Source organism: Mixophyes fleayi, chromosome 3, assembly GCF_038048845.1.
Source record: "Mixophyes fleayi isolate aMixFle1 chromosome 3, aMixFle1.hap1, whole genome shotgun sequence".
NCBI lineage: Eukaryota > Metazoa > Chordata > Amphibia > Anura > Limnodynastidae > Mixophyes > Mixophyes fleayi.
This window is the reverse complement of record NC_134404.1, coordinates 231730092-231756615: the sequence shown is the minus strand read 5'-3', so window position 1 is coordinate 231756615 and position 26524 is coordinate 231730092.

Below are 26524 nucleotides of genomic sequence, written 5' to 3'. Positions count from 1 at the left end.
GTTTTGCGGGGGGCGAGGTCAAAATGACGCGATTGGCCTTGCCCCGCCCCCCTCCCGCCCACCAGTCACGCCCCCAACTCCCGGAAGCAAGTTTCCGGGAGTTGGCAAGTATGATTTTGGATCTTCTGCGATCCCTATCTTATATTTGAAATTGATCCAGATAAAGCAGCCACCAATCTGTTTCACTATGGTAAAATTTCTCCTGACCCAATATGGCAGTCCTATTTCTCCATGGATCCACTATTATCCTTCATTTTAATTAATGGTTGTAACCCTGGATACCCTTTTCCGCTAAAAATTAAGAAATAACGGCAAGAGAAACTCTTTATTTTATTCTCATTTCACAGAATTGCACTCTAAACTGTATTTGTAAATTCTATAATCTGCATTTTGTAGAACTTATAGAGCTGGAATGACAAGGGTTAAATTAGGACAAGTGGGAGTAACAATGGATTGCTGAAATTTCAAACTGTTTAATTGCCCTTTACCAGGCAGTAACATTTAAAGTATCTTTTTGACATGACAGTACAAGCAAATATAAAAATGACAGCATCTGATTAGTAACTAAGAGTAACAACACAGTTCTATTTGGAACAGTTTCATAAGTTTTCATCCTATGTAATATCTCTTAATAATATATGCCTCCAAGCCTCAGTCTTCCCCACAAAAATCTGCAAGCTGGTTTTACCCACATAAACTGAATACAGTTCACTTCCTTTTCTATCTATGCAGTATTTACTCAGTAACTGGAGATATATTGCTTACCAGAATGTCTTTCCAACGCTAGTAAAAATTTGTTGGATAGGAGAATTACAATATTTTTAATTACATGTATTTGAATTTAGGATATGGCTGCTACCTTCATCTCTTAAAACAGTCTTAGAGATTAAATTAGATTTACATATTCATAATAAAGTCAAATTGAGCAGGTGAGAGATAATTAGATTTGTATGCTATAGGCTAGCAGCACATTATACACAATGAAGCAGTTTCTATTTTATTTCTCTATTTTATGCTGCAATGGAATAGACTGTCATTTTTTATGCACAATTAACTAAATATTGATAGCCGTTATTTTGCATACTTGAAAATAAACTCAGGTTTAAGCAGAAGCACCTTTTGTTCTTTTTATTTTGCCAGCAATTAAGATCTAAATATATGTTACGCTCTATCTGTTATTATATGTATATCTATCAGTAGCAGCAAGTCAAGTGTACTTTTTTTCTATTGACAAATTCATGTAACACCTATTTTATATTGTATGAAAACTCAACTATAAATATGCAGGATTACATGTATATTAGAGCATAATAATAATAATATTATTAATATTTTTTGTGGTTAAACTGTAATCTTTAGCATTGTGGTATATGGAAGTCTGTTCAGTTTTGTGTTTAATAAAATATTATAATCTCATTACATAGCTCTACCATATTATGCGGGGAAGTAAAGACAATATTTACTATTCATATCAGTACCTGCTCCATTGAAGTTTACAGTCTAAATTTCCTAACACACACACACACACACACACACACACACAAACACACATACACACACACACACACACACACACACACTAGGGACCATTTTACTCAACAGCCAATTAACCTTTTTGGATAGTAGGAGAAAACCAGAGAACACAGAGCAAATCAGCATAAACATAAGGCGAACAGTCAAGATCCACACAGATAGGGCCTTGGTTGGAATATAAGTCATGAACTCATTGTTGTGATGCATCAATGCTAACAGCAGCGCAACCGTGCTGCTAAATTATACAATATCATTTAATAAATGAATGTGTACAATTCAATGGTTGGCTGTAAAGTATCAAATGTTTCGTCAAAATGGATTAAATCTTTTATGGGGGGACTTATTGGGGTTATTTGGCTACCATTGTTGGGGGAAAGCATGTTTTCGTATATGTTTTCATCTTGTATACATACACCGATCAGTCACAACATTAAAACCACTAACGAGTGAAGCGATTATCTCATTACAATGCCACCTGTCAAGGAGTGGGATATATTAGGCAACAAGTGAACAGACAGTTCTTGAAGTTGATGTTATTGAAGCAGGAAAAATGGGCAAGCATAAGGATCTGATTGACTTTGACAAGGGACAAATTGTGATGTCTAGACGACTGGGTCAGAGCATCTCCCAAATTACACATCTTGTGGGGTCTTTCCGGTATGCAGTTAATAGTACCTACCAAAAGGTGTCCAAGAAAGGACAACCGGTGAACCTGCAATAGGCTTATGGGTGCCCAAAGCTCATTAATGCATGTGGGGATTGAAGGCTTGCCCATCTGGTCCAATCCCATAGAAGATGTACTGTAGCACAAATTGCTGAAAAGTTAATGCTGGCTAGGATAGAAAGGTGTCAGAACAAAATGTACATTGCAAATTGCAGTGTATGGGGCTGCATAGCTGCAGAGCAGTCAGAGTGCCCATGCTGACCCCAGGCCATTGCCAAGAGCGCCTACAATGGACATATGAGAAACAGAACTGGACCATGGAGCAATGTAAGAAGGTGGTCCGATCTAGTGAATCACATTTTCATTTACACCATGTAGATGGTCGGGTGCGTGTATATTTTTTATCCGCGGAAGAGATGGAACCAGGATGCATTATGGGAAGATGGCAAACCGGCTGAGGCAGTGTGATGCTCTGGGCAATGTTCCACTGTAAAACTTTGGATCCTGGCATTCATGTGGATGTTACTTTTATACATACCGCCTACCAAAATGTTTTGGTCTATCATGGATCAGTCTAATGAAAAGGGTTGTCTCAGTATTAGTGCTGGTAGAATTACTACTTCTTCTACTAAAGGTTATATAAGAAGAAAGGTTAAGACAGAGCCCTAGGAATCTCTCTCAAACAGCTTTTAAATTTTAAGGAAAAGTATAAACACAATAATATTGATCGTGATTAATTAAGTAAACAAAAAAAAAGGAAAGAAAAAGATAACATACCATACATAACCCACTAGTCTTGGTCCTGCTATTGCTCATACTAGAATGGGCATTTCAAAACCATGCAACCATACACAACAGTTTAATCTGGGTTGCATATCCAGTACCATGAGCACAGTATAAGGAAATGCTGGGCTTTATAAACCGATATCATTTATTATACTTCCATTATACTACCTATATGGGGCTGCTTTTTCCTTTTGTTTCAATTATGTATAATACCATCTTTTTGTATTATTTTTAAAAAATGCTGCGCTTTTCCCATCTGTAGCTTTCATTAAACTACCACCCTAGCTCCCACTGCGCTGCCACATAAGTTCATTAATTTGAGTCTAATGCCATATAACTAGAATTAAATGTATATTTTCTTTCTGGAGCTGCTCTACCACTCTGTTTCATTTGCATCAAATTCCATTTACTAGTAGTAGACAGACATTATAAGATTTGGGACTTAATTTAGAGTTACGGATAAATCCAGGTAGAAACTGAAAATTTTCACAGTTGAAAAACTTGTTCGGCTGGAGTGGGGGTTTGCCAAATTTAAAATGTGGTGAGAGGTTTAAAGTTGGGAAGGGACTCATTGTAGCTTCCCTCTAAAAATAAAGCTGGCCAATGTTTGTGTGGTAAATGCACTAGCAAGCTAAAGGATCCGTGCATGAAACAAAAATTACATTCACACCCCTTGTCTCACAACATGGTTTATAAAGTGAAACATTTAGCTGGATTTGCTTCTAACTGAAACAGTCTATAGGCAAGAGAATAAAAAAAGACCAAGTCAATGTATATAATAGGATAAACAAGCTAGTTTTTCATATTTAATATTGGGTGTAGGGAACATTTTCAGCCAGCCTGTTGGTGATCATTATATTGTTTACAATCATTTACAAACTGTAAATGAGTTTAAATTCTATGAATACCAATATAACAAAACAAAGTTAATTCTATAATTGTATGTATTTTGTACCATTTTTCATCAAATTGATATTTTTGGCTGAATTTCAATGCTAAAAGAAAGCATGTTTTTGCCAACAACAACACAAAACATGAAGTGCGTCACTTACCTCTTATAAGAGTACACATGAGCGAACTTTGCCAAAATATTGATAAACCTAGCAAACATTTTTCATTTTTTTGGATTGTTCATTTGTACATCAGTACTATTACTGCCATAACTGAAGTTATGATTCATGCATGAAATAGGCTTGAAGAACACAAGTTTAGCTGCAGAATTCAAAATTTAACATAAGATTTGCTTCATGCTAAATAAGAACAGACATTCCAGCAAGTGCTTGTTATATTTTTCAGAAGGAACGCTAATGAACGGTGTCATGAACATAGAGAGCTTGCAGTTATTTAAAGGGGATAATTCATAACTGCAGTGTAAATAGGTGATATCAAACAAATCCATTACTAAGTTAAAGGTTAAGATTTGCAGTCAGAGAGTCTGATGTGAATTTATTGGATGGCTTTGCACATCCCAGATTGAAGATAGCAGTGTCACCTGGGATGGAAGGCAGCTTTCAAAGGACTCCCAGGGTGAGATCTAGACTATTTGTGACACTTGAATAGACTTTTAGGTACCGCTCAGCATGTGGTCTGGCTCAAAGAGGCCATGTGCTGACATAGCCTATATGTAATACTGTATAGACAAAAAGAATTCAGTTTTAAAATATGCCCCTTAAAATCAATAAAAGTAGTGATCAACCACATATTCCTCAATAGCATGATGAAGGGCAGCTCATATGTTAAATTAAGAATTCTGCCCCACAGAGAAATGAAGAAAAGGAGTGTAAGGTCTGCGAATGCACTGTACTTAGGCGTGTTTAATATCAAAAGATGGACATAGTCATAGGGGATTTATTAATGATAAAATGGGATCGATGTCACGCTCTACAAAAAAGTTATATCACATAGGTGAATTGGTTAGCAAATCAGGCAACATGTAAATGGTGATTGAAAAAGTGTTACAGGTGACAACTCCCTATTGGCATTAAACCTTGCCCCTGTGAAGACCATCCCATTTCATGTTGCTTAAAAACCTATGTTTTGAAAGAACAAACTGTCAGCTTCTTGGGGATCAATCTAATTGAAGGACTGTCCATCTTCTCTGCCTGCCCCAGGCATACAGATTATAAGTGAGTTATGCTCTGTACGTTTATCTCTTTTATTTTACACTGTTTTGCTTGTTAAGGCCATTAATTGTTATTCGTTATTTTTTTATCTGTATACCCTGTATTTTTGTATATTAAATCTATAATTTAATAAGTTGAGTGCTTGATACTCTAATGAATCCATTAGCCTATTAGGAGAGACAGATTGCTTGACCAAGTTAACCCTTGGAATGCCAGTGTGTGATTTGTTGATACATTTGATTAACAAGCTGTGTGTGCTTGCATTTACATTTGTGTAATAGTCTGTAGGTGTGAAGAGTTAACCCTGTGTGTGTGTTGGTGTGGGTCTTGCTAGTTTGTGGAACTAGAAGCCTGTGTGCCAGTGTGGGACAGTATATTGGGGTCCTTATGCCCATACAGAATAGGTGGTGGCAAAACCTGAAGTGTCTGGGGGTGTGAGAGCGCTGTGTTTGGGGACGATTCCGTAGGTCTATAACCTGTGTGATAGGTAGAGAGAGAATGCGGGCTGAAATCGTGTGTGACCTCATACAGCGAACACCCCAAAGTCACGGCAGCTGGGAGGGTGTTCATGACAAACGGCAATGTTTGTTTTATATTTTTTCTATGTAGCAATATATTTTCTCAATTTTGCCACCTTCAAGGGACCTATAGGCTCTCAGATATAAAAGTATTATATATACAAGAATCTAAACCTATAATTTTTTTCTAGAGAGAAATTGGTTAGCAATCATCAGAGGACAGTGGCAATGATAAGTAACATTTACTGAGGTCTGCTTACTTCATAGCATAATTAGTCATAAAATGAGTTATTGCAAACAATGTCCACATTGTATAATGACAAGACAAATTATACAGCTCAATGTAAGATTTATAAGGAGAAATGAAAGGGAAAATATTCTTTATTGTTCAATGAACATATTCAAACAAACCTTTATACATTATTCATTTAGAAAGCATATTAAAATGCTTTACTTCATCCAAGCCATTAATTAAATGAGAGAGCCATTCATTTTGAGTTCACCTGATTCTTTCATCTAATTAAGCCAACATTTTTTATTCTGAAAAAAAGAATCAAAAGTTTACAAATGTTTTTTAACTAATAACAATTTTATATAGATTTAAATCTGCTGTTAGATAAAGAGTTAAGCAGTGGCCACTATAATAGTTTGAAATTTTCAAAAGGTAACCTCCCTGTCTGTAAATCCAGTTGTGTAAAAAGGAGCACTTCTAGGTAGAGGGACAAATCTTGCATGTGATCTCTTCTGCAGAACTAATTTTATTATGAAAATCTTAAATCTTAATTCTTCAATATCCTTAAGATAATGTGTTTGCTCGCCATTTATTCTGACCAGTGTTCCCTCCTTACTATAGCATCTCTCCTTTCCCTCACCCAACCTGTTCAATCCATGGATTTAATAAAAGCCAGAACACACATTTATATTTTGCAGTAGTTCCATAAAGGCCCTCTATCATTAAATCTGTCAAACCCAGCTGGATTTTGAAGTGGACTCTTAACTATTTCTCCAAATACTGCTAGATTTTAAATAATAAGGATAACAATCTTTTTTTTCTGGTCTTCATTATATTAGAATGTCAAACATGAAGCAATTCAGAACAAAAAAGTAGGCAAATGTCAGGCACATAGGGCCCTTGATCACACATTCCTGTCTGAATAACTATCTTGAATTTGTTTAGACTGCATGGTGTCAATAGAGGTGCAATGGTTTTAAAAATATATTTTTTTGTCTTTTACCTTCTTGTTTTTACAACATCGTACACAAAAACAAAGGCACTATAGCAAATAGCCACCTTCAGGTCTTGTCCCCATAGCTTGGGAGGTGGGTTGATTATCTTGTCATCTGTAATATAAACAGAATGATTTTCTGGTGTAAAAGGCATAAGATAGAAATGGGAAATAACAAGCAGAAGGAAAAAGGGCTCCTGTTATAGGATCCTGTGTTCCGCCATAATAATGATACAATGCCTTTGATCTTATTAATAACTAATCTCTATAATTATTGGGATATAATGCATTTTGTGTCTTTTTCGCTATTTTAGTCACGTTGAATAATATGCACCCGTGACATCTCAGATGCACTTTAGAGGCATTATTTTACACTACCTATTGAGCTTTCGCCTCGTACCATGCTAACTGTAAACAAGATATCCCAGTTGATATGCTTACGCATCCCAACTAGAAATCCGTAAGAGCAAATTACGCGATCCTTCTGTTTGACAAAGCTATATACCGCCTAAGTAATACACATCTATTGACCTCCACCTCAGATAGCCCACCATTATATGTTAATCAGTAAATAAATTCCATCCCCTGTTATCCGCTCCCCCTCTCATCTACTCCCCCTGTCCTCCCCTTGCCTTCCGCTGCCCCTGTCATCCACTCCCTCTGTCATCCACTTCCCCTCTCCCCCCTGTCAACTGCTCCACCTGTCCTCCCCCTGTCATCTGCTGCCCCTGTCATCCGCTCAACCTGTCATCCGCTCCCCCTGTCCTCCCCTTGTCATCCACTACCGCTGTCATCCGCTCCCCCTGTCCTCCCTGTGTCATCCGCTCCCCCTGTCATCCGCTGCCCCTGTCATCCGGTGCCCCTGTCATCTGCTGCCCCTGTCATCCACTGCCCCTGTCATCCGCTCAACCTGTCATCCGCTCAACCTGTCCTCTCCTTGTCATCCGCTCTCCCTGTCATCTGTTGCCCCTGTCATCCACTCCCCCTGTCATCTGCTGCCCCTGTCATCCGCTCTCCCAGACCTCCCTTTGTCATCCGCTGCCCCTGTCATCTGCTCCCCCTGTCTTCCCCTGTCCTCCCCCTGTCATCTGCTGCCCCTGTCATCCGCTGCCCCTGTCATCTGCTCCCCATTAAATTAACTGACGTCACTGAGGGGCGGGAACTTTAAAATGGACTCTGTAACAGCCGCCTCTGGCATCACACGGTGGATTAAACTTTAAGAGCTGTGCCAGGGCTAAAAATGATACAATGTGCCTCCCCTCAGTCCCAAAACACAAACCAGCCTATCTACAGTCAACAAATATCTCTGATTTGTCAGCAGTTTACAAAAGAAAAGTGTTATGCAGGGAAAGCACAGCCATATTTGTGCACCCAAGTGAAGCCACATATACTACGCCCAGCATAAGCTTCTATCTGATATGCGCAACATTATGAACTTTTCTGAAATCCCCTATCTTTGAAATGGGGCATATTTTACCAAATTGTAAAAAAACTGTAACTTTCTCAAAATTTTAAACTCTCAAAGGAACTCCTCAGCCCTAATAGCTTTCTTACAAAATAAACCCCAAGTCTTTAAACACCCTGTACACCGAGTTACACTCTCACGAAAAACCCAGAAAAACAGCGACTTTTGCAAAACAGGAAGTGGAAAAAAACTACGAGATTTTAAAGTTTAGTGGTTTAGATTTTTCTGAATTTGTCGTTTTATATATTTTTTTTCTGCAATTTGGCATGCGGCACCTGTGGACAGTTCTCCATAGGCATGCCAAATTTCAGAGCTTAATAGCTTTAAAACATATTATAATGTAGACTCTCACAGATTTCTAATGGCAGAATGTCGTTTATTAGATGCAACCTTAATATAAGGGTATGATATATATATATATATGTGTGTGTGTGTGTGTGTGTATGCACAAGTGTATATGGTGTTAGACAGAAAGTGTATATGAGTGTATGGTCAGTATTGCTCTTTTGTGTAGTGTGTATTTACATATAACAAGAGAAAGGTAAAAGCATTTATGAAGAGAATGTGTTTAAGCAAGCACATGTTTGTGTGTGTTTAAATGTGTAAAGAGAAATGTGTTTATGTGGGAGATAAAGAAAGATTGAATGAGAGAGAGAAAGATATGAAAGTATGAGTAAATTGCAAGAGTGAGATAGGAAAGTTGCATGGTACATGCATGTGTGACATGTGGTCAGGCCTAAGGGATAATATAGGCCTAGCAACAATAGCCTGCCTGAGGAGGGGGAAGGGGGACTGTGTAAGAGGCAAACCTTTGTGATAAAAAGCCAGCCTTTGTAAAAGTTACTTATAAAGATTAAGAAAGAAATATTAGTATATAAGATGCAGGCGGATACAGACAGATAAGATAAAAGTTAGGTAATATAGAGAAGTTATTGCAGGATAAACTTACAGTGGAATGTTGCTGTGATGTCCAGTGTGTAAGATGTGTGTGTTCAAAAGAGACAGTTTTGCCTGCTTCTTGAGTTTATAAACCTTTACCCAGAATGCATTGCTTCAGGTGGGGTTTGTTGACCTCTGCCACACCTCTCACAACTGGACACTGCCTGCAATGATGACTCACTGCTCTGTGTTTCTTAGCTGTAACTTCCTGTCCTGTGAGCACATGTTTTCCTTTGTTTGAAATGCTGTCTGCCAAATGCCACATGTGAGAGACAATTTCTTTGTTTGAAATGCTCTTGCTTTCAGCCACTTCATATCTTAATTTGTGCATACGTTCGGCGCATGTAAACACCAGTGAAATGCTAATGGCCATTATGCCTGGCTCAAGCTCCACCCACTGCGACTGCATCATCAGCTCCTTCACAGCGCCTAATAGTGTATTATCTTCTGGGAGGTTGTCCCCAATAGAATCGTAGGTGAAGTATATATGCGTACCAGATGTAAGAAGTGTTAAGGCTCATCTATCACATTATGCTGGAAGTGTCAATACCACATATCTTCCATCATCTCCAACCATATGTGAACATAAAAGCAGAAGGAAAAAAAACAAAGAATAGTGTAATATAGTTACAACACCAGTGGAAGTTTTATAAAAAGCCAGTGTGTTTCAGGGTACCAGAGAAAATTCATAAATCAGCTTATCTGTATCAAATCCTTTGTAAACTCAGCATCTATTCATCCTGGTCTCTCCAGCGAGCATTCAGGAACCAAGGAAAAGGGGAAAAATCCCATATGGTGTAGTATTTTATAAAACAGCAGTTTATTAAACGTATACAATACACTCACATGTCAAAAAAAGGACCAATGGGCTTATCTGTATCTCATAATGCTGGACTCAAAAGGTGGTCTGTGGATAGTTGCCACTCCAGTGGTTCAAAAACACAGGTACACCAGATTCTGGTATGGAGAGCAGAGTAGAGATGAAAACCTTAGTATCATATCCTCAACTCGTTTTGTCTTAGATAGACTTCATCAGGAGGATCTGTTTTAGGGGCACTTAAATGTAATGGGCAATATGTAATCATACTATATGTATCACAAACTAGTAAAACAGCTTTGTTCTTTAAAATGGCTTTAAAGAATGAATATAAAATGTATTGTTTATCACATGTCCATTCAATGAACTCCTTAAAGCTATGCAAATTTAAGATAATTAATTGATTAATTGAGTGTGCACATTAACCATAATATCTATACAAAATGGACAGTAATATCATACTTCATTAGATAACTTTGATATGATATAGAACACTTGATATGTCATTTCTTCATGTTTGATAGGTCTTAACCATCATATTAAGCAAAACTGTTTTGATCCTGTAAGCAACTTTATTTTTGTGTTCTTATTGTTGAGCAATTTTGTAACTAAACTTTACATGTTTAGCACACAAAAAAAGTTAAACTCAGTTTAAGCATTCATAAACATCCATGTTATATTTTTACTATAAGTGATTGGTATCAGTGTTTTCTCTGAAACTCAGGGAACAATATTATGTAGTGCACATATCACAATTATTCTATGATGAGAAAGTTCCCAATGTTGGATTCAGTCCTTCGTTAACTCAACAATGATCATTGATCAGCTCTTTGTGAGTGATTTTGCAGCTCCCATAGACATTCACAGTGAGGGAAAGACAGATATTAAAACAAACAAAAAACTAACATGTTGCAGATAGTTGTAATCCCTTACATTATTGTTTATGCAGACTGACAAAGCACTGAGAGGAACACAGAAGAAAAATGTAGCAATAAAATAATAAGATATAATTCCTTAGCAATAAAATGCTGGCTTTAGGAGTCATGTTGAGTTGGATGCAAATTGCATTTTCAGAGTATAATGCCTTTTAAACATAAAGTATTAGTTTTGGTGCAACTCAACATGACCACTTTGTGTATATCCCTTTATGACATTTCACTTGCACATGATGAAATACACAATTCAATGCTGAAGACACCAAAATCTACCACTCCCATTTTGTAATATCTTTGGAACCAACTGTCTCCCTGGTATCTTTATTTGAATGTCCCATCGCTACCTAATGCTCAACAAGTCCATGTCCATCCATCTTCCAACCTCTCAGAGTCACTACCTGCCCTTCAGGGCATTTACATGTAAATTATAATGGATTATTACAATCATTACGATAATGAGATTATAGGTTCCTTTAACATGAGTGTTTTTCAGGTCAACATGTGTTTTGTAGGTCTACATAGATAGTAAGAGGGAGATAATGAAATAGATTAAACTTTACTTTTATCTTTAGAGCTGACTTTAGAGTCTAGCACATTAAGGATTGATTGCCGGATAGAAGGGTGCTAGATTGCATGTTCGTTATACTGTCAGTGCTTAGTAATAAGTCTAAGAGCAAGGGCTTGTTCACAACTAATGCCCTTTTCAGTCGCTATGTAAAGTTTGCCTTTACAAGCCAGCGCCACTTTAAATTTCCCCTGCAAAGTTGCCAATTTCCGGCGGCTTGCAGAAATCGGAGCTTCACACATTTACCCCCAAGTGCTATTTCATAGATTAATTGCTCAGGAGACGGCAGCATTAGATATAGTGCTTCGATCATGTAACTTGCATTAAAGATAAGTAAGAGATTACAGTGATAAACCCTTGCAGCTGCATCAAGTAGCGTCTGCTAAGAAAAAAGCTCCAAGTGATCAGGTTAAACATTGTGGGCCTGATACAGTAAGTCATTTAATTCCTGATACATGCCATATTTTGCATAAAATTGCTGTGCGCATGCTCAGAAACAGACTATATATGCCAGTGAATGCAAGTGGATGATCTTCATCTTAGAACACAAAAGACACTTCCAACAGCCTAAAATTTCAAGGACAGATAGGGGGAGGGCAGGGCATACGCATGTAGGTAATATAGACTAAGAATGTGCCAATGCCGAGCACACAATTTAAACTCTGGGTACATAATTTGTAGCCATATCTCTTGCTACAGGTTAGGTGCCGAGTGATAGCAATGATGGTTACTTATGCATGATAGATTATGTTAGCAATTAAAAGCAACTGTAAAAATACATTTTATGTACAGTACAAAATTAAGAACATCAGGATAAATGTATTTAATGGTAAAAAAAATGAAAACATACCAAACATATTATTTTTCAAAGTATTTTTTATGAATTTTATGAATATTAAATACCTTTGTGTATAACTTCTTTGATATCTTAGTATTCAACATAATTTTTTTCTTTTTTCATAACTGGTGCTACATTAGTGGTATCAGTGGTATCTAAACTGGCCTTCTCACCGTTAATTCTTTGTTCTGACAACGTTACAAATTAGGCGTTTGCATTGCTTTGTGTGAAACTAGAATGAAATAAAGTCCTTCAAACAGGTACACTACACGTGCTACTCACCTTTTTTAATGTCGTAGTCGTACTGGTCCAGTACTTTTACCGTCATCTCCGCCTCTCTTGGGCTCATTGGCTTTGCTCTTTGCTCTTCTTGAGCATCTCCATCCCTCACCTTAACTTTTTCAAAATTTTTTGGCCCTTCCAGCACCATCTCTGACTCTGTCTACGTCTCCATAGCTGCAACCCCCACTGACACCTTCTTCTCACTCGCCATCTTCTCACGCTCCTCTGCGCCAGACAGGCTCCTGTCATTTTATACACTCAGACATGGGCGTTCGTTTCTGCTGTGGACCAATCAGCGATGATGCCCACAGTGAATGGAGCATTCCATTACATACGAAGGGATTTTATTATTAGGGAATAATTATTGCATTGCACTTTACAAGTTAAATGTTTTTCTAAATTTTATAAATGGTAATAAACTTCTATTTTATAGGAATGAATGAAGAGACAGTGTCGCCTTCTATTTTTATGCGGCCTTGAGTGTTAACTATAGTGAAAACTCTGCCCCTTTATGCTAATGTCTTTGGTATATCGTTGCATGCCCCGTAAATGTTGTTACAGTGTGTACGAAATTAAAATCATTGCTCACGACAACATGGCTGTAACAAGTACTAACGCGACGGCCGCTCTTCCCTTTATCATCTAAAACAAGACTAGTGTGTACTCAGTCCATGGACCGAGCGATCGGACCATCGATCGGATGTAAAATCGATCGGCATAAAAAGTTGGTGGAAAATTCTGTAGTGTATACCCAGCTTAAGCTAGTCTGTAAAAATAAATCCAGCACAATATTGGAATTCTATAGTATTATGTTATATGTAATAACTATGCAGCAATGCTCTAAATGAGGTACTTGCATTTTGTATGATTTTTTCACTTGCCTTATTATAACAAAATTGTTTGTTAAAATGAAAACAATAGTTGTACTTATTATAGAAGGTGAGATAATTTAATAATCATTGTGTGTACACAGTGCATTTTAGAAGATCTGCTTTTTATTAATATGTGCAATTAGTTATTCTTGTCACAATGTCACATAAAAAATAATCTGTTTTCAGCACATTGAGGAATTATGTGTTGCAAAGGGTAGCACACTGGAATGTGAATAAATATTTAATTAGCATTAAAGCAAATCCCACTTAATACCATTATAACTCTGATCTATAAATCTTATCAGATGGTCGCAGATAATTCACTATTCAGAATTTATTATGAAAACAAAAACAGAATAAATAACATGATAAATTAAATAGTAGGCTGTTCAGCTGTCTAAACATTAATGAGCTTCAAGTTTTCCAGCTGCACCTTGAAATAACGGTCATTCATTTATTGTTTATAGTTGCACATTATCTGTATCCAACAAATATTAAAGTTTAAAATATGTACTTTATTGCAAAGAAAAAAGTTGTATATAATAGAAAAGGGCCCTCTCTATCTTTTATCGCATGTCTGTCTACCTTGTATAACTCTGATGTCATGCTCACACAGATTTTATATCTGTAGCATCGCTAGCTGCAATTGATAGCTCATGACTCGCCAGGTTTTTTTAAGGGTGTTTGAGATAGATAATATATATTTATATGTATATGTATGCGCCAATGAAAGTGATAAGCTCACAGTAAGCCCTGCAGCAGACAGGAGAAGGGATGAGTTGTGAAATGCAAAAAGCCCTGCCTGCCAAAAACAAGAAGAAGAGGTACTAAAAGAAGAGCCAGAGCCAGATCGGGGGAGTGAGAGAAAGAAGGATGTGAAAGGAGCTGTGGAGAGATACAGAGAGATAGACAATGCAGGATAAAGGGAGTGCACAGAGCCGAGAGTCTGAAGATCGAGAGAGAGAGAAAGAGATGAGATAAGGAGAGTGCTTTTACTGGATCTAGGAGTTTTACCATTTCGGATCGGTGGCAGTCATTATTCCAACCTTATAAATGTCGACACTTAACTTGCCGACATGAAAATGGTATAACTGGGGTATAGCTGCCACACCCAGTGGCATTGGTCTTTTTATGTCAAGATTGGGATTGGCGACATTGTGAATGTCACCAATCACACTGGTGACATTCCCCACCTGTCTACACAATGCAATTGTCTTATTTAGCTTGCCAACATTTTCATGTCGGCAGGTTAACTGCTGACATTTACAAGGTCGGAATAATGTACCCTACTCTTTGGAGCAGACTGGCACCTAACTTTAGCAGATTCAGGAGAAAGAGTCCAGCAGGAGAAAGCATAGAAATACTTCTGATGAGTATCAATGATTATTTTGCAACCAGTAGTCAGTAGCGTGAAGATTATAGAGATACAGAGACTAGCTAAGAAGAATCTGTGCTGATATGTGTTGATATAATTGTTATGGACTGAGATATTGTCAGTAGGGGAAAGAGTTAGGCTAGGTACACATTGGCCCGATGATTGCAGGAAAAACCTCCAATCAGCCGGCATCCGACCATTTGGTCAGATATCGTGTGAGTGTGTATAGTGACACGATAATCTAAAGTCGTCCCAAAGTGCCAATCACAGTTTCATTTGGTTGGTCCTACTGTTTAATATTTCCGACCAACCACCGACCGATCATGTAGTGTGTATGCACTCATGCTCACGATCTCCACATAGTTTACAGAGTCATGTTCTTTTCAGCCGATGCTAGCGATGATTGTCCTGGTGAATAAATCTAGAGAGTGCTGTAGAAGGAATAATTAATTTGTTTGTTCTGAGACAGAATGTTTCATTTCAAACATAGGTTGAATTGATTGAGATAACACGTCAGTCGGAAAATTCTTCAGCGTGTACCTACCCTTAGGGATATAGGGAAATAGACCTGAAGAGGATTGCATTTGTTGTTACTTGCTTGTGGTGCTAGAGGTGCAAACACAACTGTAAAGAGAGTTATTGCATGTGGCCATCTTAGTTGAGACAGTGAGGAACAGATAATTGCATACAGAGTTAATTTGTGTGTTGAATAAAGTCAAAATTTTAGACTCTTTGACATCTGTTTGGAAAGGACAACATACAAAAGCCCATGGTGTTTTAATGCTGCAAAGTTAATTGTGATATTTTGCATGTTGTTTGGGTGTGTTGTGAGTTGTAGGTGAGCTGCATATATTCAGCACTGTTTAATGTGATAAGTTAGTGATATCACAGTAGGTAAATTGTTGCTCAATGCTTACACTGTTTATTTGTATTTACTGTACATTGCATTACATTGTATTACAATTCTGCAATGTTAGTCTAAGTGTGTGCACACAAATATAAATACCCTGCTTAAGCAAATGATATTCTGTTGCATATTTCAGTTAAATTGATACATTCTTTATTTATGTACTGCTATTTATTTAGATATATATTTTCATTAAAAAAAGCAATATCGGCTCCATTTTGCAGTGCTCAAAAAATGCACTGGATGGCTTTTACACCATTTCATAACTGTGCGTATGTTAGTGTTAGGCAGGGGGTTTCCCAAGTCTCCCCTTGGTGTTCGTGGCCCTAGACATATGGCCAAGACCATATGACGGCACTGTCAGGTACAGGAAAAAGAAAACTAAGGGGAGTTTGCTATATATATATATATATATATATATATATATAGTATAAAAGACAGATAACTCGGCGCTAATTATCACCTCAAATGAGAGAATACAATATATAACCAGTCCAAGATAAAACAGTCCAAATCACTTTAGCTCCTGTAAGAGCGGCAGCCTATGAAAGCCTGGAACCAGATGGTCAGTCCGGAAATGAAGTAGCAGTCACTGCAACAGAAGACAGGCAGGGCGCCTCATAGTGTAAAATCAAAATAAAATCACTTGGAAGTGTATTAGCAAGCGTACCGTAATATTTGGTAAGTAGATCTTATCATGTACTGGGTCATCCCTTAGTAATTGTACCTCCGGACCTCAGTTTAATGCAGAAAAATACGGAAAAAAGTGTAATACTGTATATATTATAAAACACACCACGTGTGAGAATGGTAACATCACAGTGTGTCCCAGCCACATATAGTGAAAAGGGTGTTTTTGACCCCAAAAAGGAGAACCCCTTCACATAAAATCACCAAAAATAAAAATGCAATCTGCGTACCAGAGTCCCTGGAGAAGACTGCACTCTCCAACTCAATAGCTAAACCAGGATTCCTTTAGTTTAAACTCGTGTTCCACAACCAGCAGTTCCCCCAAATGGTGGAAAAATAGAATTGGAGAAAATGCGATGTAGTATATAGATTGATTTAATAAACAAGGTAATAAAACAACTTACATCGGGTATAGGAAACAGCATAGAAATAGCAAGCTCAACGCGTTTCGTCTGAATCATATGTATATATATATATATATATATATATATATATACACACGCGTATGTATATATATATATATATATATATATATATGTGTGTACGCATATATATATATATATATATATATATATTTATATATATATATATATATTGGCCATCACTTTTCTTACTGCCTTTATTGTAAAACTATATTTACCATACCACCAATTCTAATTTCTACTTTGACCACTGGATATATATGTATATAGATATATTCTGTGACTGGGCTCCGTTTCACCACGTTGATATTTTCTGCAGCTTTGCATCCTCTAGAGTGTAAAGAGATGCATGATTAAGGCTCTGGGGAGGACCTATGGTCTAATATGGCTATCAATTTAGACAAATACATGGGCAATACTGTGTTCACTACTATTAGTTGCAGACAGTTCTCCTTTCACGAGCAGAGTAGAGTGAAGAGGGACAAACCTCCCAACTGTCATTGCAGTTGGACAAAGTCCTGAATAAGCAAGGCAGTCACCCAAATTCAGTACTGCACCACTAAATTCAGGACAGTTGGCAGACTGTTCTGCTCCTACCTACCAGTTCTTGCTGCTTTCATCACTAATGGCTGCTGGGACCTTTAGCTCAATTGCTGCATGTCTGCATCCTGGAATATTGGACCCTATTTTTGAAAAAAAAACAGGTACATGAAATTTAGAATACTTCAACCAGCCCCGATATTAAATCTATAGCATCCAAATTTAATAATTGGGCATCCCGCCATGCAACCAACCCCAACATTAAACTAATAGTATTCACATTTGACAACTAGACCTATTTTCATTCAACCAACCCTAACATGAAATGAAATCATATTCACATTTACTATTAGAACTGTTTTCCCAACCAGTCCAACATTAATTTAATAGTATTCCCATTTAATAAATAAACCTATTTACCTCCCAAAACAGTTTCAGCAAAAAATGAATAGCATTTACATATAATAAATCGAACTATTTTCCACAACCATCCCGATATTAAACAATGCATATTTAATAAATAGTCCTCCTTTCCAAACACAGCTTCACATTCAATTGCCTCAAACCACTCCTCAGCATAAATTAAATGTCTTATTAGCTCACCTTACAATATTAGATCTGAATATTAAACTAAATAACCCCACCATCACCCCACTAATAAATTAATAGCACCCACCATTAAATAATTCGCTCCCACCCCGCACTCCACCATTAAATTAATAGATCACCCATATGACAGTAAGACACCTGCCCCCTGGTAATAAATTATTAGCATTTATATTTAATAACTATACCTATTTCCCACAACCATCCTTTATATTTTTGTAAGTCATATTTAAATTTAATAGCCTTTATTCTACCCAAACTCAGCCCCATATTCATTAAATAGCCCCCAAAATACCCTAGCATAAATTAAAGATCCCATTACCCCACCATAAATGAATAGCTCCCACTATTAAATTAAATAGCCCCATCATCATCCCACTATTTAAATTGCACCAATCAAGGAGTCAGCCCTCCACCATTCAATTAATACCCTACCTCCCAGCCACATTATATTAAAGCAGTCTTCCTTCCCTCACACTTACTTTGTTCCATATGCAGCATGTTGGAAAGGCAGACTCTTCTATCTGTTTCTCTTGCAACTCTGCACATATGGGACGCTGCCTGTTAGGTGATGCCCATCCCAAGTGACATGTGTCAGTGATCTGGATAGGAGGAGTCAGCTACACAAAGAGGAAGAAAGGGAGGGAGAAAAGGATCATAAGATCTGCGGCCACATGAAGTAAGGTGGCTGATCCCAGAGGAGGGGTCATAGGAGATTCTGGTCCAGTGGCCTCCCTGAAAGAGGGGGTCCCCCGACACAGGCCCATAATGCCACCCCCTCTACTCTGACTCTGGAGAGAAGGCAAGCTTAACGAAACAAAAACTGAGCACTAAGTTTTCAGCCACAAGGACTGGGTTGGGGTGGGGATGGGCTTCGGGGCAACTGTGAAAAACCCCCTAAGTGTACATCTGGTCCATGTATGTGTTACCATGCCTAATTGTAATCATATACGTTATTAAGTTTACTCCATGTTTATTTATTTATTATGTATATTGTATTCTTGTTCTTCTCTATAATTTATTCATGTGTGCCTTATATTTAAATTTGTTTGGCCCAGCGGAATTGTAAAGTGACTAATTATAATACTGTAGTAACATCTGTATTTGTCATTTCTTATAATTTTTATGCTTTGTATTAATTATTTATTGATTCATCATAAGGTATTACTAAGTAATAACAGACCTCCACTACAAATTATCAAGAATATTAGGAATTACCCAGGAGTTATGTGCCCTACATATAAGCAGTCAGTATGTAGTCTTTCTTATAATTGTTAGAGTTGAATTTTTAATAAATTGATATGATTTTATCTGTAAATAGTTCATTGTAATTTTACTATGACACTATATTTCACCATAATGAATAGAATAAAAACAAAATTAATATAGTGAATCAAAAATACCTTTCATTCAGATAGTCTGTTTCTGTGTTAAAACTAGTTACTTTGAATGTTAATTAAAAAACTCATATGTATAATTGTGAAATTAATCTATGTTATTCACATATAGTTAGTATGAATACAAGTAAGATACAAATAAAATACTGAATAGATTTCAGTATTCAGCCAATACCCAAAAGTGAGCAGTAAAGTAAAAAGCATTGATTTCAATAATTATGGCAGACCCTGATTAACATTCCATAGACTGTAATAAATGTTCAATGTCTTAATAATATGTTAAGTATTATGTAAAAGGTTTAGAGTCTTGGAAATTTTCGCTATCATACATGTTATTAAACCCTTATTAATTTAAAACTAAATATGACTTCACTAATTGTAATTTTTCTATTTACGATATACCTGTTTAAATTGACCAAAAAAGCCAGATGTCAACATAGCCTGAGGGACTGAAAACAAAGACGACATTTAATTCGCCGAGTGAGACAGAGTTTTTTGCATAGTTTAATTAAGTTATTTTTGGAACATTGTATAACATTGTTTTAATTTATGTATATTTGTCAACAGTTCTCTTTGTTCAAAACTTATAAAAACTCTGCTGTTGCTGCTATGGTTAGGGATTTCAGTCCTGAAATCTCCAAGCTAAGACTGTAGTTGCGCTGCGTAATTCAATCTCAAACTAATGTTTTATTAAATAAATGTATTTAGTTTCCCTTTATGCAACTATGATCAGACAAGCAATTATTTTCCACTTAAAATATGATAGTGAAACTCTCCTTTGATTTAAAATGTAGTTCTAACTTACACAACTAGGGTGTACATTATCCAATTTTGTACTTAATGTAAGGTACTTACACGCTTTTTCGGAATTGAAAACGAGGCAAAACATCATCGTTACGTCGTCGGATCTTGGATCTCGCGAGTTTTGAATTCTATGAGTACCGCCCTCCCTGGCGATCTAGCGCTATTTCACAGAGGGACACAGAAGGGGTAGCACAGTCTGTAGAGCAGTTGGCCAGCAACATAGATAGAATAGAAAGAGGAGGGGGTAGCAGTGTTCTTCAAAGTCTACAGTGACATTCAGGAGAGCTCCATTTCTAATTGTCATTGCTGAAATAGAATTAATAGGGCAGGCTTGGTCTTCTAAATCTGCAGTCCCATAATGTACTGTGTTATATAGGTAACACACAAAGAGGAGAGCTCCATTTCTAAATGCCATTGCTAAAATACAAACAATAGGGCTGGCAGTCTTGCTTTAAATCTGCAGTCACATTGTACTGTGTTATATAGGTAACACACAAAGAGGAGAGCTCCATTGCCAATTGCCATTGCTAAAATACAAACAATAGGGCTGGCAGTCTTGCTTTAAATCTGCACTCACATTGTACTATGTTATATAGGTAACACACAAAGAGGAGAGCTCCATTGCTAATTGTTATTGCTGAAATAGAAATACTAGGGCTGGCAGGCTTGGTCTTCTGAATTTGCAGTCAAATTGTACTGTGTTATATTAGTTACACACACGGAGGAGAGATCCATTGCTCATTGCTAATTGCTAATTGTCATTGCTGAAATTGAAATAATAGGGCCGGCAGTGTTGTTCTTAAACTGCAGTCACAGTGTACTGTGTTATAAAAATGGATTCACAGCAGTACACAGAAGACCAGGAGCACCTAGCAGCTGCTGGCACCAGTCATGATGATAGTAATCCCTCTAAGTCATTTGCTAAAGCCTATGTTAAAGTGCATTGTGTTTTTAAGTAAGGGAAACAAAAATGTAAAAAAACACCTTTTACCTTTGTCAAGAAAAAAAGAGCTGTAAACCAGGCAAAGTTATCTGCAGAAAAAATGAAATTGCCAACATGCCATTCTACACACTCAGGGGCAAAGAAACAATGAGGCCTTCGCCTTTCTTTATGAGTGCTAGTTTGGCAACTGTCACTGAGGCATCTTCTTGTAAGGTCAGTCATGAACAAGCAAGATCTTGTCATTCGGACTGCAAAAGCGGTGTCCAAATACTTTTACGTATAAAAGCCGAGCTGGAAAACAACAGTAAGGCATTAGAGGAAAATGTATGTTCAGATTCAGAAATGACACAAATTCCTGAGAAGAGTCTAACTACGAGTGCTATGTATAATCCTGACCTTTCTGATAGTGTACCCATAAAGAAGGCCCCTTTCAGCATTTCTGCAGATGTGCACATGAACAGCCCAAATGTAGCCGGTGATACACAAATTGAGGATGCCACTTTGGAATTGCAACAGAATGAGGGGGATATTTGTGTAGCTGATGAGGACGCTAATGAGGATGTTGATGAGGATGATGTTGTTTGTGTAAGTCCTGATCCAGTGGAAGCAGTTCTTCCACGTGATAAGAAGAGGGTCATTGTCATGCCTGGGCATGAGACCAAAAAATCCACCTCATATGTGTGGAATTATGTTTTCCCATATCCTGTCAACAGTTGTCTTGCCATTTGTAGCGTTTGTATAGCCACAGTAATGTAAGCATGGATGTCTAAATAGATGTGTATATGTATTACCTTCCACTTTGCTGCTTTTTCATCAGTATTGCACAAACTGTTTGTAATCTGCACTTTACGTCAAAGGTACCAAACTATATTAGAATTTTTGGGGAATTGGGGCTGATTCGAAGCTCAGTGATGAACTTGCTTTTGGCTGTGAATTACAGTGGCACTTTTTAGTGCATTGTCTGGCACCCTGGATTGGTCTGGGTCTGATAAAACACGTATCCCGGGGGGTAAGCGCTCGTCACCAGGTACTAGCTGTAGAATTACCAGTTATCCAAGGAACGAGTGGAGCGATCAAATGAACCATAACTGATTTCATGATCGAAGGACAATTCCATCTTGCACCATTTTTCTTTTCTGCCACTGCTATGTTTCCTAGATGTGCTATGAACTGCAGTGTGTTTGATTCATTGCTCTGTCGCTTAGCATCCAGCCAGGTCGCTGCAGTCTTTGTTTGAAAGTGTATGAAAATAATATTGTACCTGTGAGATGGTCAAAATTAACTGCAAATGACAAGTCATTAGTGTTATTGTGGTTAATAATAATGTAGGGGGAAAAAAAGCAAAATATGGATCCAAAACCAAAACCAAAACACACAAGGATGGTTTTGCCAAAACCAAAACCAAAACCAAAGCACAGAGTTAATCCAGATCCCAAACCAAAACCAAAACCAGAACACGGGGGTCAGTGAACATCTCTAGTGAGAATGCTTAGCAAATTTTGACCATGTCATTTGTCAGTATTAGAGCTATAGAAATATCAGCTATCAATATTACTCCCAAAACACACATGTGACCACTAAATATCTGTCACAAGAAAGTAGAACATTTTTTGAGACAGAAAGCTGCATTTTGAATACTAATATGTCCAGGTTTAGTGCTACAGATAGCTATTTTCTGTATTGTGACATCATCAAACACAATATTTTTCAGTAGCTCTCAAATTTCAACTCCAAAAAGTGCTCAGATCCAGTAAAAGCAAGTTAAGGTTCTGTCCAAGTCTAAGACAATGCAGGAAATTAAGGTGCCGAGGTTGTGCTCAACCTTAGTTGGCTCTATTTACAAGATTTTATGATAATATATATATATATATATATATATATATTTATATATTTGTAAAATAACAAGTTATATGGCATATTATTGATGTCACTGATGAAATCACATAGAATATTAATCACTTACATCACACAACATTTTTCCTGCTTTTTACGTATAGAAAATATTACAGCATTTTTCCAAATCCAGCATTATATATATAAACCACACTTAATGTAAATATGCAATTAATAAGCAATGTCACCCCTTTTCACATTACAGTGTAATAATACAAAACAATTAGAAAGTCCTTTGCCCAGCCCCATTTCTCATCACATTCAATAGAAGATGCTTCCTCCCTTCCTCATGTGTTTTAAGTAAAAGGTAGCAAGTCTAGGCAAGCAGGCATGATTTATGGAGACTACCATTAGTCATGGTAACCAAATCTAAATGACCATTTATAGACATGTTTAGTAGACAATGTGGGGGTGAGGGTGTAAAGACAAACAAATCAAGGTATCCCAATTGTAAGGGCTCTGGTGCCCTTGGTTGCTAGGGTAATTATGGGGACTACAAGTACTTGACCTTCACAGTGCACAGTGTGTAACGTAGGCTACCTTTTACCAAAGCAGCAAAATTCCACCAGTAAAAAAGGGGAGGATGTCCGTAACCACTTTGCCCACAAAATAGATATCAAATCTCTCTTAAATTGCAATCAAATATCAGTAGCCCATTCAGCTGGTGGTTGAAAAACAACTTATGACAACTGTTTCACTTATGTTTCATGAACAAAGGTCCACAAAACCAATTGCATATTAGATAAACTAAAAGGTGTAAGCACAAACAAAACCTCCCCTCAACAATTATATACCACCAACAAAATATCCTATTAAAACATTTTATTAAGAACAATTATACATAATAACCATAAATCATATTATGGATAATTCTCAAAATACTGGAGAAAAAGCCATTGTTGAATTAAGAGCTCAAATATGAAAAGAGACAAAACAGGTTTCTTATGACAGTCTTTGATTGTAGAACTCGATGGTGCACATTTAGATAAAATAATAAAGAATAATTATTACCTTGGTAATCAGTAGAATGTATAAAAACTTCTTTGACAACAGTCCAAAACAGATTAATTATTTTACTGTGCCATATAAAACTTCTTATCCCATGGACAAACGGTAAATTACGATAATAATGGAACTGAGAGTTCCTCTTGAAGCATTTGTATAAACTGGCCGCCCGGAGTTAGCAGTCCACAAACCGCCTCTTATTTTAGATTGTACTCACTGAAACAGCCGTCCAATTTCCCAGCTTTGTGGGTGACATATCATCTGATCTCACAACAGTAGAAGACAACGGCTTGTTATACTCCCCTCCTGTGAATAGAAGGTAAGATCCTTGATCAGATGCCCGTAATGTGGGTGATTGTTCTTTATGAGGCACAACAATCAAGTCAAATTACTGAATCCAAACCTGTCTCACTTAATCCACAGAAAAAAACGCAGGAAGGGAAAATACTGTTAGAGCGCTTACCTGTCCTCAATCCAGCTCTGTCAGCCGCACTTTCGGGTTCGTGGCGAGGTGGTCACGTGATTCCCCGTCGGAGAAACATCATGTGACTTGTGACGGAGAGTTTTGAAATAAAAGGAGGATCTGACATTGTAATTGTGTCAGATCAACAAGTTAGTCCTCCTGACTCTGCCCTTGTGTTTTCAGAGCTTGCTTGGCTGTTTATCTAGTGTTCCTGTCTTGGCTTCCTGGTAAGCAGCATCTGTGGATTCCCCTGTGTACTGTTTCTGTGTACCAAACCGACTTGGGACCAGACTACTCTCCTGTTTAATCCTGTGTACCGCTGCCATCTGAACTGTGTACCAATCTGGCTTGTGACCAGACTACTCTCCTGTTTAATCCTCTGTACCACTACCATCTGACCTGTGTACCGCATCGGCTTGTGTCCAGACCTCTCGCCTGCTCGGCAGGGTTGTCGTCTACCACCTACCAGTGAATACCACTACACCCCTCAAGTTACCATATTACTACTCCTATTGTGTTGTCATTTTCACCTATTCCGCTCATGTCTAGGGGCCAAACCTTGCAGTGATTTATGGTGAAAACCAGGGGGCTGTTAGACTCCGCGCCTTGCTAGGCCTGTACAAATCTAGACTGAGTGTATCCCGAGTGTAACATATATATACATACAATATTAGATACTTGATATATTAGAATCTCTACAGAGTTTTTCATTAATTGAGCACCCCGGTGGTCCCTACTTTTAATTATTTGCCAAAGATGCATAAATCACTTTCTTCACCTCCCGGGAGACCTATTATTTCTGGTGTTGGGTCTTTAACTTTCGATTTTACCTTTATTTATTGACTCTATTTTACAGGCCCACATTGTGTCTTTAAAAGCATGGTGGCTAAGTGGTTAGCACTTCTGTCTCAGAGCACTGGGGTCATGAGTTCAATTCCCAACCATGTCTATATCTGTGTGGAGTATGTATGTTCTCCCTGTGTTTGAGTGGGTTTCTTCCAGGTGCTCCGGTTTCCTCCCACACTCCAGAACTAGTAGGTCAATTGGCTGCTATCAAATTGGCCCTAGTCTGTGTGTGTGTTAGGAAAGTTAGACTGTAAACTCCAATGGGGCAGGGATTGGTGTGAATGAGTTCTCTGTACAGCGCTGCGTAATTAGTGATGCTATATAAATAAATGATGATGATATCAAAGATACAACACAGCTTTTGAATCTTATTTCTACAATACAATGGGAATCAGATTTTTTTTTTCTTACATAAGACCTTGAGTCCTTATATACAAGCATACCCCATGAAGATGACATAAAAGCATTAGAATATTTTTTGAGAAATGATGAGACTCTAGGAGCGGCACGATGTGTTTTTTTTTTAGATTCAATTTGTTTTATTTTATCTCACAATTATTTTACTTTTGATCAATCATATTATTTACAGATACACTGGACCGCTATGGACACTAGATTTGACCCTAGCTTTGCTAATCTCTATATGGGTCTCTTTGAACAGAGATTCATTTGGGATGGCGGTTTTGGAGCGAATCTGGTGGTCTACGGTAGATATATCGATTATTTATTTTTTATTTGGCGTGGGAGTTTGGAATCATCTATTCAATTTGTTGAGCACTTGAATAATAATAATTTTGGGTTGAAATTCACTAGTTATGTAAATTATAACCATATCAACTTCATGGATATTGCTCTATCTATTGAGGGAGGCAATATAGTAGTGACTGAAACTTATCAGAAAAATGTAGATAGTAATCAATTTTTGAAATTTTATAGTTGTGATTTAGATGCTTGGAAGATAAATATTCCCAAAGGGCAAATTTGAGATTACGTAGAAATTGCAGTTCGGATAAAGCTTTCTTTTAACGAGCAAGAGTACATATATGTTCATTCAAAGATCAAGGTTATTC